This window comes from Canis lupus, chromosome 9 (assembly GCF_011100685.1).
Source record: "Canis lupus familiaris isolate Mischka breed German Shepherd chromosome 9, alternate assembly UU_Cfam_GSD_1.0, whole genome shotgun sequence".
NCBI lineage: Eukaryota > Metazoa > Chordata > Mammalia > Carnivora > Canidae > Canis > Canis lupus.
The window spans coordinates 8,802,754-8,823,501 of NC_049230.1; the positions used below are offsets into that span (position 1 = coordinate 8,802,754).

Below are 20,748 nucleotides of genomic sequence, written 5' to 3' on the forward strand. Positions count from 1 at the left end.
GAATGATCCAAGGACAGAGCTCAAGGTTGGGGCCTGGTCAGAAAGAAGAGTCAGAAGAGTCTAACTCAAGTTTGATCAAAGGAGAGAATCTTTGAGTGTCTGTCAGGGGTGAAAAGAGAGAAAGGACAGTCTCTCTCAAGGATCCTTAAATTGGTGACCATGGACTCCTCAGGGGGCTAAGGTGCCCCTGAAATTGTTCTCCAAACATGTGTTTATATGCATATGTGCATTCCTTCCCCTCTAGGGAGAGGATCTGGTTCTTACAACAGGTTTTCGACTATTGAGGAATCACTGTTTGGGGCAGACATGATGGGGGGCAGCCCATGCAGAGCCACAGATGTGTAAGAGAGAATCATCCACTTTTAGGAGCCAACGGTGAGAATACAAAATAGGTTTCTATGGAGTGTAGATGGAAATAAGGCTAACCAGGTGTCACCTATTGGAGGGATAATGCAGAGGTCTGAGGCTGACTCAGTGCAGTTAAAAGGACTCACTAACACAAAGATACCAACCAAAAAACCAAGTTAAACAGCCTTGGTCTTTGCTCTCAAGTGGCCACTCCATCAAAAGCAGCTGATGGATAGGCAGGAAGAACTCAGCCACCTACGGAGAGGCTGTGGGTTGGCAGTTGGCTATAGTAACGCTGGAGAAGTTGGCCAGATGTCCCACTCTTTAATCAATCCTTGATCAAACCCATCTCCTATTCCCCTCCAAACCAAAACAACATTGACTAAACCTGCCTGTGGCCCTGGGAAAGTCTGGCCAAGCAGCAAGAGGCAGGCACAAGACCCAGCTTCCTCTTCAGGAGGGGGTTCTTTATATTTGACGGTGCCGGGGGCACACAGAGCAAAAGAGAAGTCTCCAGTCCTGGCAGGGAAAGTCCCTCAGACGGAGGGATGGAGGTTCTGGACGTGAGGTGTGTGGGGAGGAGGTAATGGTTTTCACTGAATTCCTTTTTATATTTTATTTAGATTAAGTTCTGCTCAGCAGGGTGATTTCTTAATTAGAGCCGCCCAGCCAGGCAGACCTCCAGCTCAGACCCCTGTGCTGCCTTCTAAGGTTTCATGAGGGACCTTGTCCTGCCTTATTTCCTAAGTTCTAATATTTGAATAGTGTGCAGTGGATTTCAATGGGAGGAAAGACATGTAATTTAATCATCTTTATTAGATTTTGCCTGTGGATGGGGAGAGGGGAAGGAAGGAGGAGGGACGTGTGTCCTCTCTTTGTTAATTTTTTTTCTTTTTCTCTACCTTTCTACCAGTGGTCAAAGAAGGAGGAGACTCAACAGCTGTTTCTTTCTCCCTTCATTTTTCCAACAAAGAAGCTTCATGAGAACATTAACACCGAAAGAAAATTGTGTTCACTGCAGGACTTTTCAAGGATCGGTGGAAAGATTTATGTAAACAAATTATTCAGTTCTTCCTTTGGTGACCTTGGTCCTAAGAGTGAATGAGATGATCCTATGGCTTTTTGCCCTTTCCTCAATACAGAAGCTGCAGACTGCGCTCAGCAAGACCTCACCAAATGGAGGAAAATTAAAGAGAGAAATGGTCCATGGTGTATTCTTAACCGCCATAAATTGGCGTCATTTTGGCCACCATCCAGGAGAGAGACACCAGCCTACAGAAACAGAGAAAGAAGATCAGAAGCCGATGGAAGGAAGGGAGGTTGGTCGTGTTGCTGTCCTCAGGAAGGTAGAGGGAAACCGAGCAGGAATTAACAGGAGTGAATAGTCAGCAAGGGTCTTTTACAGGAAATAAATCTATCTACTGGGGTTTTCCAACAAATGCAGAATTCAGCGTAGCAGATCAAAAGAAAGAAAGGAAGGAAGGAAGAAAGAAAAAGAAAAAGAAAGAAGAGAATAATTATGTCCAGAATTGTCCCAATTGTCCTGCTCAGTGCAAACACACACACACACACACACACACACACACACACTCACACACACACCCTGCAGCCTATAATCCTCCCTCATGCCCCTATCCTGTTGATCTTTCTTCACTTAAAAATTATCGGCAAAGAATTTATTCATTTGGGAGAATTCCAGGCACTACATTTATGTTCAGTTCAAATGAAATGGGATCCAGACTTTTCAAACTGTGCTGTTCTGCAGATAAAACACAAAGGCAGGACCTCATTATCTGGAGACATGGTCCTTTCTTTTTCCTGTTGCCTTTTGTTTCTAAGCAATTTTAGGCTTGTTTGGAAAGTCTCATAACAGGGGCAGAACATTTTTCACCACATCTATTTCAGGAGGGTTTTTAGTTAGGAATAATGAATTTACCTCTAAACAGATGGAAGAGTTTTACTAAAGCTAGAAACGACACTTTTCCTAATATCCCCGATAGGCTGATCTTAATCCTCTCATTGTTAAAAATGCTTGGTCTATGAGAGTCTTATTTATGTGCCAAGTGTCTTTATTAAATCATGAAATTAACACAGAAAAAAATCCTATTACAATGGGTTTCTGTATATGATCAAAAGTTGTTCATGGTCCTGCTGATAGACTACTTATTCCAAAATTTAAAAAGGTGAAATTCCAATAGAGCCCAATGCTTGGCTGAGGTTTTAAAAATTCATTGTAAAATGGCCGGAGGGGTTACGAGGCCCCCAGCCAAGAAAAGGCCCACGTTTTATCAAGGCAGTAGTCCCTAACAAAAAGAAAACTGTGAAAGATAGGCCTCCCATTCACCCATACAAATGAATTCCTGGCAACATTGTAATATGATTTGACCTGTAGAAACACAACAAGTCTCTGATATCCACTTTGATTTTTAAGAACCTAAGAGGCAAATTCAAAGACAAATTGCACTAGTGAATCCAGGGTTGTGGGATGCTAAAAGAGTTTAAAAAGTCAAGAGAAGCAGTTTGGTATGTTTGTATATTGGATTTTGAAATTGAACTAAAAATATATTTTTTTGAATGCAGAAGTAGTACATGTTCGTCACAGGAGAAAAAATTCCCTCAATACCCTTCTCATTGAGAAAGTACACTTGTTTGGGGTTTCCAAACTCGATTCTTGCCTTTATATGAAAATGAGTGTTAATGGCTCTGTGTTAGGGCTTAGTCTAGAAGCGCAGGTCCTGATGGACATTAGGAGGACCTAAAAAGAGAAAAAGAGATCCAACTTGGAGGGGTCAAGGTCTGTGGCCTGTTAGGGGGACTTGGAGGGCTCTGTTAACCACCTAAGGGAAGGCAACAGGAGGTCCAGATGAAGCAGAAGACACGGGAGGACCATGCATGATGGAAGATCTTAGGTAGAACCAACAGGTAGCAGACAAGTTGGGACAGACATGGCTGATGTCAGACAGAGAAACGGAGCCTGCAAAGGGCCTTGACCCCGGAGATGCGTTTAAAATCCTTTAGCCTTTCAAAGATGGTTAACCCAAATTACTTTTCTTGCTTGTTCCAGATGCCTTAATATCTCATACCATTACCAAGGACCTGCCATGTTAAAAAATAAACATTTGGGAAGCGAGGGCGATTTTTCTCTTTTCTTTTTAATTGCAATTGTGATGTGCTCATGGCCTGACATTACATGAGGTCTGGCTTAGATTAGCCCCTGGCTGAGAGATCCCTGCTAATTTAGTGACTGCAATTATGCCTGCCTCTAACCACGGTCTGCTTTGTGTGGGACATGCCCTTGGAGTTGTTTTTCTCCACCAGAAGCAGTGGTTATGTTGGCCCTCTATACGTTTTTGCCCCATTGGTGAGACAACTGGCTAGGATTAGGGGTACGATCTGTGACCCTGAAACAGAGTGAAACTAATTGGCAGTGAGGGAGCTGATTCCATGTAGAGCGCGAGCACTGTCTCTCATAAAAGACCCCAAGTGCCACAAGTGTGCACCTGCCTTCCAGCCCTAATGATTCTTCCAATAAAAGAAGCAAAAAGGAACAAAATACAAATGTTTTTTGAACACCACTGCCTTTGCTTGGGGTCTCACGCAGCCACAGGATGCAGGTAGGGGTATGTGTGTCCCTGAGAATCCAGGATGGCCAGCAGCCTTTGCTTGCAACCTGCAGAGGGTGGCAAAGAGGAAACATAGCATAATTTAGAGCAGAAAGGGTGGGTGAGTGGATGAGGGGAGAGAGGCAGCAGGGGGCGGGGGTGTGTGGATCTCCTCTCCTGCTCTATTAATCAACCGCAGAAGCTGCAACTTTAGGATTTGCACAATTGGACTCCAGGGGAAGGTGAAGAGACTGCACATTTAAAAAAATTTTTTAAAACCAGTTTTAAAATATAACTCAAAGGACACTACCCCCCCCAGCACACCCAAATATTATTTATTAGCAGAAAGAAGCATATGTCACGTGCTCTCTTTGAAACCACCTTCAGGCTTCTAGATTCACAATTGATACCAAGGAAAGCAACTGCTTGAGTTTGTGCATTTGCGGGCGAGAGGGGATGTAGACCGAAGCGTTGAAAGCTCACTAAAAGGCAGCTCCATCTTGTTCTTCCTGAGATGAGGAATTTGGCTGTGAAGCCCCAGGAGGCTGGGGGGTAGAGGCTGGGGGCAGGAAGAGGAGGAAGCGAGCACAGGGGTGGTGCCTGGGAGGGCTCTGGGCCAGTAACCAGCTCCCTGGCTGGGGGCAGGTGGAAGTCTCCAGGGTCAGCACCGGGCAACTTGGGAAGGCAGGGGAGGAAAGAGATTTCTGGAAGTCTCCCGCTGTCCCTCCTGCCTGCTTCCCTCCTTGTCCCGGTGGTTGACTGCCAGGGAGCGGCGGAAGGAAGGATGGATCAAACCTGAAGAAGAAAGAACCCCTGCCATGTGGCCCCAGGACACCAGCTCTGACCCGCAGCGAGGCCCTGGCAGTGGTGTCCTGCCCATCAGCCCATCGGCGGCAGCAAGACCAAGGCCGGGAGGCACATCGGCTCCAACTGTTTGCTTTAGCACCAAGAGCAGCGTGGAGCCATAGGCCCCATGGTGAAGGGAAAGGGCATCTGGTCTGTGCACCAGGTCCCGGCCTGGGGGTGGCAAGGGGAGTGGGGGGGGGGGGGGGGGGGGGGTCTCCATCCCAAAAGATGTCAGTAAAACACCAGCTGAGTTTCTAGACCTCATCTTGGTGGCCTTTACCCCCCCACACCACTTTTTTTTTTTTAAAAGATTTTATTTATTTATTGGAGAGAGTGAGAGAGAGAGCAAGTGCACAAGCCGGGGGAAGAGGCAGAGGCAGAGGGAGAAGCAGGCTCCCCACTGAGCAAGAAGCTGATGCAAGATTCGATCCCAGGACCTGAGCTGAAGGCAGACACGTAACCGACTGAGCCCCCCAAGGGCCCCTTCTGTGACCTTTTGAATGTGCAAGGACAAATACAGCCACAATCCATCTGGTAGACCGCAGGGCTGGCTGAGAGCTAGGAGGCCAGCAGGTTATCTTCAGGTCCTCAAGTGGAGCTTTTGTTTTATTCTTTTTCTCCTTCTTTTTGACTTATTTGAGAGAGACAGAGCAGGGGGAGGGCAGAGGGAGAAGGAGCAGCAGAGTGGCTACTGAGCCAGGGCCCAATGCGGGGCTCGATCCCAGGACCCAGAGATCATGACCTGAGCACCTGAGCGGAAGGCAGATGTTAAACAGACTGAGCCACCCAGGCATCCCTCTTTTGTTTTATTCTGCTTGTTTTCCACCCGCATGGAATGCCCCCTAGGGGAGGGGGTAGTCTTGGCTCATGTTAAAATGGGGTTCCCCTGAACACAGGATGAAGGCATGTGGGAAAATGCCCAGAGGCAGCATTAGAACTTTTAGGGTATGGGGGTGGGGGGTATCACTACTGGCCTCCACACTTGTACATAATCAAGTAACCAATCACCTGGTAACATTGGTGACTGCGTCCTTTTTTTTTGTTTTTTTTTTTCCAGCCCCTTCGTCTACCCTAGCACACCCAAATATTAGCAATAATAGCAAATAATAGCACACTCAGCAAACCTGAGACAGCGGAGCACATCTTGATCTTGAACTGTCAGGTGGAGCAGGAGAAGCCCAGCCTGGGGGGAATTACTTGCTCTCAATCATTTAGGGTGACAAGGAATCACTTTGTGGTGGGACAGCTGGGAAAGGTGGGTGAGAGAATGTGCTGGAATGGGCCATTTCTCACGTCTGTCCTGTTCCCTGCTGCAAACACTTCCTCCATGCCCCAGATCTACGGGAGAGGAAATAAGACTGTGATTGGGTGTCCTTGAGCCTCCGTATATTTCTGAGCCTTCTTGTGTCTGCTACGTCCCCGAAGCTGTTACTCCTGTAACTCTTGGAGCTTTCCATTGTAGATGCGACTTCGCTGGGGAAGAGAGGACTATCCTCTGCTCCCATCGCTCACTCACTGAACAACATTACCCAGCACCTACGTTGAGTGGAATAAGGCGGGCCACTGTCTTCCAAAGGTATATTTCTCTAAGTACTGTCTCCCCAACCTCCAAGACCCTGCCAAGGTTTTGAGAGAACTTCTTTGAGGAAGGATGAGCAAGGCTCATACCTACCAGAAGACAGCCCCTCCTGTATTTCCATTCTTCCCGAAGTAGAGGTCATTACAGGCTTCTGTAGAACTACTTGGGATGGCCAAGGCTCCTCAAGGGGTAAAGGATGTCAATTTGAAAATAAGAGTAAAGGCAGCTATGTGCAGAGAGCTCTTCGAGGTTCACAGGGTCCTTTCACGTGTTTTTACGGAGTGAGAGTTACCATGAGATACGGCCAGGCATGAGCTTAAAGCCATGATCCCCCCTTGCTGGGCTGTATGATTAGTTCCAGGGCTAAAGTGGCCCAACACAGACTTCCTGGTGGCTTTGTGACACCGCCCCCCCCCCCCACCAAAGCGATCAGATTGCTTCCATGACCATGAGGACAGCATGTGTCCTCTTCACCTGGCTCAGCCTTCCTGTTAGCTGCCACCTAGTGTGGCCGTTCACTCACAAAACAAAACCAACGGAATGAAAAAATTATTTTGAATAGTCTGACGAAAGATGACTTTAGGTATTGAGGCTGGTTTCAGGACTTTTGGTTATTTCTGCTCTTGTGGATGTTTCCTTGGATGTACAATCAGTATCGAAACCAGCAAATGAACAAAAGAACCCAAACGGCAAAACTCTAAGTGTTCTCCGGTTTTGACCCATGTGCCTTTTGCCATCAGAAGTCATGAGGTCTGCAGTTACAGGACCCAGGACTGAGTTAATGTCTGCAGGACAAATTGCAGCACGTTATGTTTTCTGGGGCTGGTTCAAATCTAAATATCTTCATCAGTGATATATGATCTCCTGTGATTGTTTATTTAGTTCTATTTGTCTCTTTTTTGAAACCAGCTTTTAGCGTCAGCCTCCATGAACAGTGGCTCGACATCTCTGCAGCATCAGCCCAGATGTTGGCTTCTGCCCCAACCAAAGCATGATGACCAGGAAGGTGACATGTCCCCAGCCAGCCAGTCACCACCAGGACCTGCTGCTCCCTCCTTTATTACTAGGGCTCTGGGGGTGTGGGGGCGGGGTGTGGAAAATCAGCAAACCTGACTGGTTCAAATGGATTTCCACTCTTTACATTCAAGCATTTTGGGTTTGAGGAAACCCCAAACATTTTGAGCCCTGGGCACTTTTTCCATTAATTTTTTAAACTGATGTGTATGTCAAGGGAAATTTAATACGTCGGTTTCTGATTCATTTACACTTAACTCTTCAAAATATTGTTCTGTAAGAGGCATTCGGTGTCCAAGAAATCTTAAGAGCCTTTTTATAAGCTTTTAAACTTCTTTTAAATGTTTAAGAAACAGAAGTTGCAGTCTCCCCAATGTAAACAGGAGGGAATCCCTGGTGGCAGGGAGGGAAGAAAGGAGGGAGGAGGGAGGTGGAAGGAAGGCGCCCAGACATACTGACCTCAGTCCCTGAGGGACACCAGCCCAGGCCCGGTGCTCGCAACCCCCTCCTGGTGCTCCATGCCTCACCCACAGTCGGGGGAACAATTGCTTCCACCTTCTTGAATCCTGAAGGCAAAGGCAAACTCTTGTAGGGGTCCCGCTGTTGGCAGAGAAAGCTCCCAAGTGTTCTCTGCAGAAGAAGGCTACAGACTCCAAGATTTTACTTCCAGGCAAGACCCTTTTTTTCCCTTCAAAGAAAGTGCTCATAATGTGTCCTTTCATTTATAATTTTATGAACGTCTCAATTGAACATGTAAAGAAAGTGGAAAAATTCGAAGTTGCCATGGATGTTTGGCATTCTTCCTCACTCTGCTAAAATCTACTTTCTCCCCCAAGCGAAATGGTTTCAGAGATTCCCATAAAAGGGGGAGGAGAGCAGTGAGGGCGGCCGTCTGGAATCAGGGTCTTCATGAAAATACATTTGTATTTTAATTATATGAGTATGATCTGCTTAGGTTTTCACCCTATTTCACTTGGCTTTCTATGTTAAAAGCAAGCGTTACATTTCATAATGCCCGTAACTTCCGTAAACAGGCACTCGTGTATTTTATCTTGTTTTGCCAACTGGCTCTACCAAGCGGTAGATGTTGTAGAATCCAGCATCTTTTGTACAGTTTCATTTGTTTGTTGCGTATTGTTTTTATTTTTCCACTTTTCTAAAAAAGAGAGAGAGAGAGAGAGAAAACTCAGAATAGAAGAATTCTCAGTGATAAAAATTTTGTTCTGTTTTTGGATTTTTTTAAAATTCTCATAGTTTCTAGGAAATAACAGAAAGCATTCATATTCAGAAAAGGAAAAATGTTAGCACTTCTCTTGAGATTCACCAAATATATTAAGTGAGCTTTGTTGTTGTTGGTATCAGCAATATCTGTTTTTCTTCTGCCTTGTTTTAAACAGATTCAGGCCCTCTGAAAACTGATGTTTTACTCACATTGAGATATATTTTCTTTTATTCTCTTAGGTGATTTCAGGGGCAGAGACCAAGATCATGCAGATGCTGTAGGAGTTGGTGGTATTGTAGCGAGTCAACAAATAAAGGAGGAGAGAGATTAAGCCAGGCAAAACCCTTATCACGAGAGTGCAGGATGAATGTGTTTTGGGAATGCCATGCCTTACCTCGGGCTCCAGTGCCAATATAGATCCTGTGTGCTCATCCTTTGCAAGGACCTTTCTAACAGAACCTCTTAGGGGAAACCTGGGTGGCTCACCGTTTGGGCATCTGCCTTTGGCGCTCGGGGCATGATCCCAGAGTCCCAGGATCGAGTCCTGCATTGGGGTCCCTGCATGGAGCCTGCTTTTCCCTCTGCCTGTGTCTCTGCCTCTCTCTGTGTGTCTCTCATGAATAAATAAATAAAATCTTTTTTTAAAAAAATAAATAATAGAGCCTCTTAGGATACCTATTTCTCAACCTGATCAAATGCATGTTGCTGTATGTATGTCCAGCCTCATGGGTAAGGAATTTCTGACACTTCTGTGCTGTCTGATGGATATATGGATATTTTTGAGGATATTGGATTGAGAAATTCTTCCAGGAGTTCCAAAAGGAACATGAAAAACATCCTTCCAAAAAGCAGAGTGGATTTCTGGGCACGTTAGGATAGTTATCTCTCACTTATTACTTAAATGTCTTTCTTTTAAGTAAAATTTCAAATAGCATCATTATTTTTATAGTCCCTCCAAGTATGCTGTAGTTTATTGTACTGTTAAATTTTTGGCGTTCTTCTCACTTTTCTTCTGTTGAGGAAAAGCTAGTATAAATTTTGTATCTTTATAATTACTTCTGAATTTTTAAACTCTTTTGAATATGTACAAAGCCTAGGGTGTGCCTCTTACTACGACAAAGTATCAGTAATACAATCACCAATGTCACATACTTGCGGCTTGATTTATCAGTTGACAAAGGAAATTCTTGTCAATGGAGAAACACATATGTTCAGCAAGGTTCTCTATTTACTTAATTTTGAATCAAAGTTTCTGTAAAAAGAAAATTCAACTGATGTTAAAAGAGCTGACACTTATTGAATAATTACTTTCTGTTAGATTTGTGATCATTCCATTTAACTGACAAGTGCTCCATTTCATACCTGAAAAAACTGTGGTTCTTAAAGAAGTCACTTGAGGGGCACCTGGTGGCTCAGCTGGTTGAGCATCTGGCTCTTGGTTTTGACTCAAGTCATGATCTCAGGGTTGCGGGATCGAGCCTTGGGTTGTGCTCCATGCTCAGAGGGGTTTGCTTCTCTCTCCTTCTACCCCTGCACCTTCCCTGTCTAAGAGAAATTTTAAAAGATAAAGAAGTCCCTTGATGCAAATTATCAATTAGACCAATACAGCTGCTTGCAGTGCCAGGTTAATTGATGTTGTCTGGATAATCTCTTTATGATGTGTTAATGACCCAGTATCTGAACAGGGACCTCTGGATCAAAAACATGTAACAGAGATGTTCACAATTTCTTTGTCATAGAATTTTGTTTAAGTTTATATGAATAGCTTTTATACCCAGAGGCATGTTTGTTCAGTTTTGTTGTATATGTATATTTTTAGTTGTTACTTGTTTGCTGATTCACTTACTCAAGGAATGCTGACTATTGGCTTGATAAGGCAGGAAATAGAAAGGTAAAAAAGGCCAAAAAAAAAGACTCGATAAGGGTTTTGCCTGGTTTAATCTCTCTCCTACTTTATTTTTTGACTCACTACAATATCACCAACTCCTACAGCATCTGCATGATCTTGGTCTTTGCCCCTGAAATCACCTAAGAGAATAAAAGATAATATATCTCAATGTGAGTAATACATCAGTCTTCAGAGGGCCTGAATCTTTTTAAAACAAGGCAGGAGAAAAACAGATATTGCTGATACCAACAACAACAAAATTGGCTTTGAGTGTATAATCTAGTAGGGGAGATACAGAGAGAAATAATTAGAAAACTATGTAAGAAGTTCTGATGTGGGTATTTTGCAAAAACACTTAGCTTGATCTGATGTCTCCTTTCTTCCTTCCTTTCTCTTTCTTTCTTTCTTTCTTCCTTCCTTCCTTTCTCTTTCTTTCTTTCTTTCTTTCTTTCTTTCTTTCTTTCTTTCTTTCTTTCTTCTTTCTTTCTTTGGATTTTATTTATTTGAAAAAAGAGCGAGAGAGCGTGCACATGAGCAGAGGGAGGGGCAGAGGGAGAAGGAGACTCCCTGGCTGGGCTGGGAGCCTGACATGGGGCCTGATCCTGGGATCATAACCTGACTAGAAAGCAGGCATCCCCATCTGATGACTTGGACATGATCTCCTATTTAGGAAACTAGAATCCTATTTTACTTAAAGGGCAAAAGAATCTTCATAACATACAAACACCCCACAGTGAACCTCTTTTCTGCTCTATAAACTTCACCTGAAGGTAGGTCTTTGATTTTGCCATAAAATATCAGATTAGCCCAAATCAAACTGTGACTCTGAATTCTGGAAATATGCAAATGAACCAAATGATATGCTTCATTTTCAGTTCCTTCCTGGCTGTTACCAAGAGAGAGGATGGAGTCAATTTTCAATTCACTTCTAATTTTAAAGGCTTTATTTAAACATTGAATATTGTTTTTTCATTCTAGTTAGAGCTACAATCCTAAACTTCTCTTATAGCAATGTTAGAAGCTCCTTCCCCAAATTACCCTCTTCTTTATGGACCATTAAGCCAGCAGAAAACACTAATTAAATGATCATTAGCTTGAGGATGAATAATTACACTTAGATTTACATGTTGCCTTTTATGTTCAAAGAACTGCTTAGGCACCGACTAATTAATCTACAAATGAAGAATACTCAGCATTACTGTATAATTAGACAATCTCAGGAGGAAACAAAGGAATTGCCAGGGGGTAGACAGTTTTGCTGGCTCCAGGGCATTTATGTTTTCATTGCTCAGGTAAAATGGCCAGACCTGAATTCAATTCCCAACTCATTACTCCTATTCACAAATAACTTATTTTCTTTTGCTTTTTTTTTTTTTTTTTTGAGAGTGAGAGAGAGAGAGAGACACTTGAGTGGGGAGGGTGAGGAGAGAGGTTGGGTAGAGGGAGAGGGAGAGAGGGAATCTTAAGCAGGCTCCACATCCAGCATGGAGCCCAATGCAGAGCTCCATCTCACCATCCTGAGATCATGACTTGAGCCGAAACCAAGAGTTGGACACTTAACCAACTGAGCCACGCAGGCGCCTCACAAATAAATTGGTCTTTTTAAAAAAGACCAATGTTAACTAAGTGATGAGGAATTGGAAATAAAAACAAATGAATAACCAAAAATATTATCTTTGGGGTTATTTTTTTTAAGACTTTGCTCCCCATGAACAGTGAACTTAAGTGAGCTATTTCATGCAGTAGACTGTACTTTCTCTCTTTTCTTCAGTGTACTAATTTGCAGAAGTTATTGCTGTATGCATGTGTATGCATGTGTGGTGAGGGTAGAGAATTACTAATTTCTCTAAGTCTTGATTTTCTGAGGGTTAAGGATTTGTAGTAGGACAGATTCTAAATATATATCATGAAACTAAGAAAAAGAATTTTGCAAATGTTTTTGGGAAACAAATGTTTGTGGCCATAAAAATCATGTATTTGTTTGTATATTTATATATTAGATGTTGGACATCTCTTTGGTGCAATGATGGATACAAATGAAGTGGATGATATCGCTATAAATTCTAGACCAAATTATTAAAAACTAAGGACTATTAGTAGTAACAAAAAATCATCTTCAATGTTCTCATCTGTATATTGACTTGGTGAGTATGTGACATTAAAATGTTTGGCCTCTGTGGTCAAACTGTTGTCTATCAAAGTTTCCCTGAAGCACAATGAATTTTGTTAGTTTCAAGAAATGGATGTAATAAATATGGTTCAATTGTCTGATTTGGGTTGATTTCAAGTGAGCTTGTGTTGAATGCTAATCTTTCTTCAGTTCAGCAACTAGCTTATATATGAAAATTATATGTTTTGGGAGAATTTCTTCTATTCATTTTTAAACTTGTAGCTCAGCACTTATTTGTATTAACTTTTCTTTCCCCTCTTCACTCACTTGCAGTAAATTAAGTGTTGATCTTTTCTTTTTGAAATTAGAGTTTGGTAAGTGGGTGTCTTTGGGAGTAGTGCCTTAATTTTCTCCCTGTGGATATGCAGCTCCCAATCTGTCAAGATAACCATGGATTTACCGTGCCTCACATGCATTCTTTTTTTTTTTCTAAAGATTTTATTTATTTATTCATGAGACACACAGAGAGAGGGGGGGGGGCAGAGACACAGGCAGAGGGAGAAGCAGGCTCCATGCAGGAAGCCCGACGTGGGACTCGATCCCGAGTCTCCAGGATCACACCCGGGGCAGCAGGCAGCACTAAACCACTGTGCCACCAGGGCTACCCCCTCACATGCATTCTGATATGAAATTTGGAAAATTGAGATTGTTGGAAGAGCTAGGAAGCACAGATTGCACTCAGTCTGGACAAAGATAAACAGGAAACATGCTTTTTTATGAATCAGAGATTAAATGAATTGATGGAAGCAAGCCTAGACATCCACATACGCCAGAGTGGAAAACTATACACTAAAATGCATCTGATAACAGAGAAAATGACTCTCTCCAAAAGCCCTCACTTTTTATTTGAATCAAAGACTTTTTATAAGTTCAGCAACTTGTGTGATTTTAAAAAGAAACTTAAAATCCTCAAAACAGTATCACTTTCATCCAACCTTTTGTGATTTTCAAATGACCAGATTTGAAACTTTAATCATCTCACATCTAGGGATTTTATTTTTTTAGGTAAGTTTTAATTTATAAGGCATGTCCACAGATAAAATGATTCATGAAAAACAGACTCAGCCAAAGCTCCCAACTGGACCTATTCCTCTATCAAATTAAGAAAGTCAATTTTGCCTTGGGATTTTAGAGTGTCCCCAAGTACCCCTTAAATTTATGTATCGCTCATCTTGTAGCCATGATCACTGGTTTCTTTTGAAATGTACTTAAGCTTTTGCTTAAGTAAATCCATTTATGGACAGTTGTTTTGGAAGCTGGAAAATCCTTTTCCATAAGGAAACTTTCTTCCTGGGCCTTCTTATAATTTGAGGTCATGACACCTTTGGTTCACACAACCCAGGGATCCCACTCTGAGTCTGTTTTATAGAGACAGTATCATAGGTAATGTGTTTTTAAAATACATTTGGGAAGTATATAGGAGCTAAGATAATGTCTTTTGAGAGTCTCTGGTGCCCTTTGAAATTAAAATTCACAGAAAGTCCCTGCTAGCCAAGATCTCTTTTGAGTGGAAAATAGAAAAACAATATAATAGAGCTCATTTCTTAATGAATCAGATGTCAACTCTTGGAGTAGTTGTTAATGTTAACATTATTGTCTTTTCTTCCTCAAAGATAGAATGACAACTGGTTAAAAACTAAGTCTATTAATTAACATTTCAGATTTTGCCCCAAGTCACTTGGAAGTATAACAACAACGGAATAGAAAAATAAGAATAATATCAACAACAGAGAAACACAGCTTAGCACAATATTAAACCCTTTTCAAAAAAAATTGCTTTATTTATTTTTAGAGAGAGAAAGAGAAGTATGAGAGTTGGGGGAGGGGCAGAGGGAGAGAGAGAATCTCAAGCAAAATCCTGCTGAGCACAGAGCTCAAGGCAGGGCTTGATACCAAGACCATGAAATCATGACCTGAGCTGAAATTAAGAGTTGGACACTTAAACAACTGAGCCATCAGATGGCCCTTAAGCCCTATTTAATAAGGAGAACAATAGCTAACTTCACTCCTTTGTGGATGTACTACAAATTCCTCCCATAGGAAGAAGCTCTTTCTTAGCTAGTATCTTCTAATGGTTTAAAAACATAGATTTAAAAATCTCAACAAGCCCAGGGGTACCTGGGTGGATCAGTCAGTTAAGTACCTGACTCTTAATCTCAGGGTCATGAGACAGAGTCCTGCATTGGGGCTCTATCTCCATTCTGAGCATGGAAACTGCTTGAGATTCTTTCTCTCCCTTGCCCCTCTACCACAGCCCAAAAGTGCATGCACATGCACACACATATGTGCTCTCTCTCTCTAAAAAATAAAAAATAAAAAATAAATTCTCCACTAGCCTGGCTAGCTGTATGACCTCAGGACTCCTCAAGTTTCAGTTCATTCATCTGCAAAATGGGATGGAGAAAGTATTTACCTTCTGTAGGGTGACCAGTTGTCCCGGCTTGCCTAAGATGGGTGAAGAGTAACTGCTCATCTAGCCCACAGGGCTGTTGAAAGAATCCAGTGATTTGATACGTGTGAAAACACAAGCTTGGTTTGAAGTGTTAGGCAAATGTACCTTCACTGTTCCTTCCTTACACTTTTATTTGCTCACCTTTGCTGCACAGCCTGAAGCTGCAAATATTTTGAGAGGTAACATGTCTGTCCTGGCTAAGTGTAATCAAGATCCTCTCCATAATAGAGAATACAAAGACTTATTTTCTTGGAATCATCCCCTCGGTATGCAATTTAGAGCAGAGAATTGCCCCAAATTTCTCAGATCAACGATGCCACCAACTTCCCCCCATTTTAAATAGAACTTGTTGCTGTGAGACACCAAACAAGAAACAAGGTCGCGAGTATCACTATTGTGCAGTACAAAAATGGACCATGCAGCTTTAAAGACGGGAAACAGATGATAACGGCTAAGCAAAGGATAGAGTTACCATTATGCAGGCTCCAACTGCAAACTAATTAGAATTCAGGACTGTTCCTAAGTCCAAACAACAGTGAACTTAGAACACAAACTAAAAGGAGCATAACACTGGAGCTTGGGTTTGCTTTGGATGAGAAAGCTCAGGAGAGACAGTGTGTGCACACTGCAAATTATTCACTATTCTGCAGCGCCTGGTGAGCACGCACCACACAACACTCACTCTGATTAATGGAGGCCCTGTATGCACACTGACATCAACATTGGAGCTCCAGAGCGTTAGGAATCTCACCAGGTGTGGCTAGTTTATTTTCAGGTGTGGACAGGATGGTCATTAAAAACAGAGCCAGATTTGGTCTCCTACCTAAACTCAACACCTCCACTGCCCCACCCCTGGCAGCATTTTCACACCGGCAGAGGCTGCCTTTTCCTTGTTGGGCATGCAAACCTTTCACTCATCAGAGGCCCAGAGGACTTTGGAAGCCTCCGATGTGTCAGTATCAGTCAACTAATGGAAGCCATGTGTTTGCAGAATGGAAAAAACCTGGCATCCTAAGGATCCAGACATGTCTCGTCATAAATGGGTCTAAAGCAGAGACTCTTTTTTTTTTTTTAATTCTTTTCTCTTTTTAGGTTGTTGGCCACCCTCCTGATTAGCTATGGATAATGCTATTCTGAATGACCCCACTCCTAAACATGAAGGGCAAGGGAAGCAGCTAAGATTTATTGAATACATATTAGGTCCCATGTGATTTATTAATATAATGGCGATCACAGTGATTATATCAATAGCTATGAATTTACTGTAAGGGCTCCAGGTTGGCCAATTTCCTTACTGGGTGGGAGGGAGGGAGGTATTGTCATCCCCATTCTATGGAAGGTAAATGCTTCTGAGGAAGCATGGGGGTGTAGAATAGGGGTATCACTACAAGTTGTATACCTTTTCCCAGTGGCACAATAAATCGGAGAGATAGGAATTACAATCTTAATTTTATAGCTAAGGAAGCTGAGATTTAGAGAGTTTGAGTAAACTCTCCAAGGACATGTGACTGGCAGATGACAGTAGAAGGATCTCAGTGTAGTACTTAAAAGTCGGTGAGGGGCCCCTGGGTGCTCAGTCAGTTAAACAACCAACTCTTGATTTTGACTGAGGTCATGATTTCAGGGTCCTGAGATCGAGCCCCACGTTGGGCCCCATGCTCAGTTGGGGTGTGCTGAAAATTCTCCCTCTCTCCCTCTGCCTTCCTCCCTTCTCTCTCAAATTAATTAATTAATTAATTAATCTTAAAAAAATAAAAAGCCCGTGAGGTCTGCTGTGCTTACCGCAGGATAGAGTTTCTATGTGAGAAGGATTGGATCGCCCGACAGAGATGAGGTGCATACTTAACACACCACTGCAATAGCATAAGCATAAAAAGGAGAGAAATTCTTGAAAGGATTTGATTACTTCATAGAAGTGCCAAGTTATCAAAGTAGTCACTCGGGAAAGAAATCTTGCAAACTTCTTTCTTATTATTGTATATTTTTTTTGTATCCTCAACAAAAAAACAATGTCAAAATCTCCGTGGCTGAAAATAACAAAGACATATTTTTTATTTGTATAGCACATTCGCTGTGGGTCAGCCAGCAGGGGCTGTGAGTACTGAGGTGGGGTGGTTCTGCACCACTCTGTCTTTGCTCTGGGAAGCAGGATGGTAACCAGAGCAGCCCTGGCCTCCTGGCAGAGGGGAGACAACATGGGCAATTGGGCATTGGCTATTAAAGTCAGTACTCTGCCTGAAAACATCTTTAACGTCTCCTACACTCACTTTCCATTGGCCAGAGCAAATCCCATGGCATATTTGACTTCAGGGAGGTAGGGATTGGCAATACCACCATGTGCATGGAAAGAAAAAACCCAGCATACTGGGGAATAGCCTGACAATCACAATTTTGTAGATAGATAGATGATAGATAGATAGATAGATAGATAGATAGATAGATAGATAGATAATGACAGACAGAGGACAGATAGAAAGATGGCAAGACAGACAGTGGGATAGAGAGGACTATAATCTTTTCAGTGTTTGGGGACCTCGACTGTCTTAATCCCTCCCACAAGGAAGGGAGAAAAAGCTGGTAGCCCCTCCTTGGATTTGGACAAATGCAAACAGTAACATTCCACAATCCCCTCTTCTCCTCCAGACCCTGTGATTCCTAGTTCTTGCTTTGGGTCTCCCACCTCAGTCCCAACTGATGAGGACCTATTTTCTCACTGGAGTGGGAGTTGGGCTGATGACCTCTTTCACCGATAGCTTCTAAGCTGCTTTTATTGGGCAGGTTTGCAAGCAACTTTGATGTCTGGCTTGTCTTCATTTAAGAACAGAGCCAAGGGGTCTTGCTGTTCTTGGTGTGAACATGGCTCCAAGCAAGGGCTGATCCTCTGCAGGGATCACCCTGGCTCCAAGCTTCCCTTCTTACCTTCTTCCCAGACCTTCCTGATGAACATCTCTTCTCACATAAGCATCTGAATCCTGGAGCATGGGAGGAGGGTGCCCACTTGGGAGGCCAAGGGTTCTAAAGGCTCCTTACAATTAAGAGGGTAAGTGAACCCTGAAGACATCTGTGAGTCCCATCCTCCCTCACTAGCCCCCTTCTTCTTTCAAATGCATAATTATAAAAACAGACTGCTTTCCCAAGGAGCAGCCTGCTGTCCCCCCAACACAGTTACTCTCACAACGCATTTGAGCACCCAGGTTCCAAGGCTCCATCCCTTTGCCCTGTATTACTGGCTCTTACCAGATTCATCCTTTTTGGAGATAAAAGGCTGTGTCTGTAAGGTCAGTGCTGATGGTCCTGGGCCCTTTAATTAAAGTCATCTGAATTGCTCACTTTATTGCACTCCTACAGCCTGGTTTAGCCCTGACATAGCTCCCGAAGGAATCACTTTGACATTTCTTCAAAAATTGGTTGCAAACTGAGCTGTTTTCAAAAGTAAGGTCTTATTTAAAAAAAAAAAAAAAAAAGTACTTCCTTCTTTTTCTTCTGTGGTTCATTAGCATCTTCTTTTTTTTCTTTTTCTTTTTTCTTTTTCTTTTTCTCTCTTTCTACTGGAAACCAGAAGTATTTCACCCTGGCTTGCCAAATGATTTTTATCTCAGTAGAAAAAGAACTTGCTATTTCCTGAAAATCTACCACCATCACTACCACCACCCCCCTTTTTAAAATACATTTTGTGCTGGGAATCAAAGTCAGGTAACTTGATAAGGAGTTAATGAAAACAAATTAATTCTGTCTGCATTTAAAAGGGAGACAGCTTGGCCTCACAGAGTTATCTTATTTGCTTCCCTGGACTTGGCACTTTCTTGATGTAACACTGTTGGAAACTCTAGGTATTTGGGGGAAATAAACAAGGGCATACTATTTTCCCACTGGAGTAAGGTGATTATGTGTGTGTAAATTATTCAGATAATTTTGGGGGGTTGTGGGAGAAATTTCACTCCAACACATCTGGCTAATTGCATCTAAATTATCATTTTGACCCTCCGTTATGTGGACAATTTGCATTAAATCCTGGGATACAGAATACGAATTCTAAATAGCATTTGCGTGACAGCTGCAAAAACAGTATTTTAATCATCCTAGGACTCTACTTCTGGAATGGGACTGTATAGTAGTAGGAGAGGTGTCATGACCTTCACTCCCTCCCCTTTCTAAGCCCTGTGCTCCCAAGGATAGAACATGCTCACTCTATAATCATTCTGGACTTGGAGGAAGACTTCCCAATTTGAGGAAATCCATTATCTTTTGAGGCTGGCAGTTTTCCATACTCTTGTAGAGCTACTGAAAAAAATGTTGCTCTAAAAATGATATCACAAGGAGGTAGTCTAGGGGACAAGAGGTTACACTTTTATATCCTATCGTGCCAACTCATGTAGCTATGTGTCTTTGAGACCGGAAGAATGGTAGCAATCCATTGGAGATCACTGTTATGTCCAGTGTTGTGGAGAGTGAGGGCTAGAAGTTGGGTTAGCCAATGTCATTGTTTAGGGGGGTTTGTCCTTACTTTTGGCTTCCAAAGACTATCAAATCAAAGTCGAGAGGATCAGAGGCTTATAAATGTTGGCATCCCAGGAGCCGCGCATGGCTTTCTCTGGCCATAAATACATAAATATCAAGAAACCCTTCCTTTTCTTTCTCCTCCATTAGCAGGTCCTTCTAACTGATGGAGACTAGATGACGTTAGAAGCAGACAGTGTAGGGGGATAAGTTGGAGTGTGTCTGATGTCACTCCAACTCTTTTTTTTTTTAAGATGTTATTTATTTATTTATGAGAGACACAGAGAGAGGCAGAGACATAGGCAGAGGGAGAAGCAGGCTCCATGCAGGGAGCCTGACATGGGACTCGATCCTGGGACTCCAGGATCATGCCCTGGGCCAAAGGCAGACGCTTAACTGCTAAGCCACCCAGGCATCCCGACTCCAACTCTTTGTCCAGTGCATTCTCTCTTTTTCCTGTAGGGACCTTGTATGAAATTGTTTCTTTTCTCCTTATCAGTTCAAAGGGTTTTCTCAAGCTCAGTGAGAGACTTAAGTGTTCTCATAGACTGAGATGCAAATCCTTGGCTAAAGCTTATTTGCCTCAAGATTTGGGGGTTGGAGATGTTTGGCTGTTGGTTGAGGATGACAGAAAGGGAGAAACCCAGTAGACGGAAGAGAAGATGCTAGCAATGCCAATGGAATTCAGATGGGTGGGAAGGGGGCAAGGATTCTAACATCCTCCAAATAAGGCTCCCTTCACGTAATTGGGCATTTGTGCCTTGAGTTTCTGGATTCCATTCTCAATATGCATGCTGAGTCACTCCATTTTCTTCCTAGGGCTTTTCACTTTGCCTTCCAGGATTACAAATTGATATTATCTGCTTAGGCAGACCCAGGCTTGTCAGTACCAGGGCTATTTGATGTTGAGAAGTGGCCAGGAGATCTTGGGGGAAATTGCAATACAGAATTATGGAAGCATCAATTAAAGTAATCTAAACCAAAGTCCTCCTTGTTCCAAGTATCTGGATATCTATTTCTCTCTCTCTCTTTCCCTTTGTCTCTCTCCTTCTTTTAGTTTTTTGTTTTTTGGTCTGATTTATCACTGAGTCAGACAACCAGCACTGCCTTTTGATGACATGCCTTGGGCT

The 20,748-nt window shown here is 42.7% G+C and overlaps 1 long non-coding RNA gene across 8 annotated transcripts in view; it reads left to right on the plus strand.

Moving 5' to 3' along the window:
• The window catches only part of LOC119873235, a 49,511-nt gene extending 38,528 nt beyond the window's left edge, over nt 1-10,983 (plus strand). For 6 of the 8 annotated variants that reach the window (XR_005364240.1, XR_005364238.1, XR_005364239.1 and 3 more), the window contains one exon: nt 1,262-3,479. This is a non-coding gene — a long non-coding RNA (uncharacterized LOC119873235). Of the gene's footprint in view, nt 1-244; nt 376-1,261; nt 3,480-6,258; nt 6,373-7,284 lie in introns of those variants that run through there. The other 2 variants (XR_005364237.1, XR_005364242.1) reach the window with 2 other exon arrangements.
• Nucleotides 10,984-20,748: the final 9,765 nt, after the last annotated feature.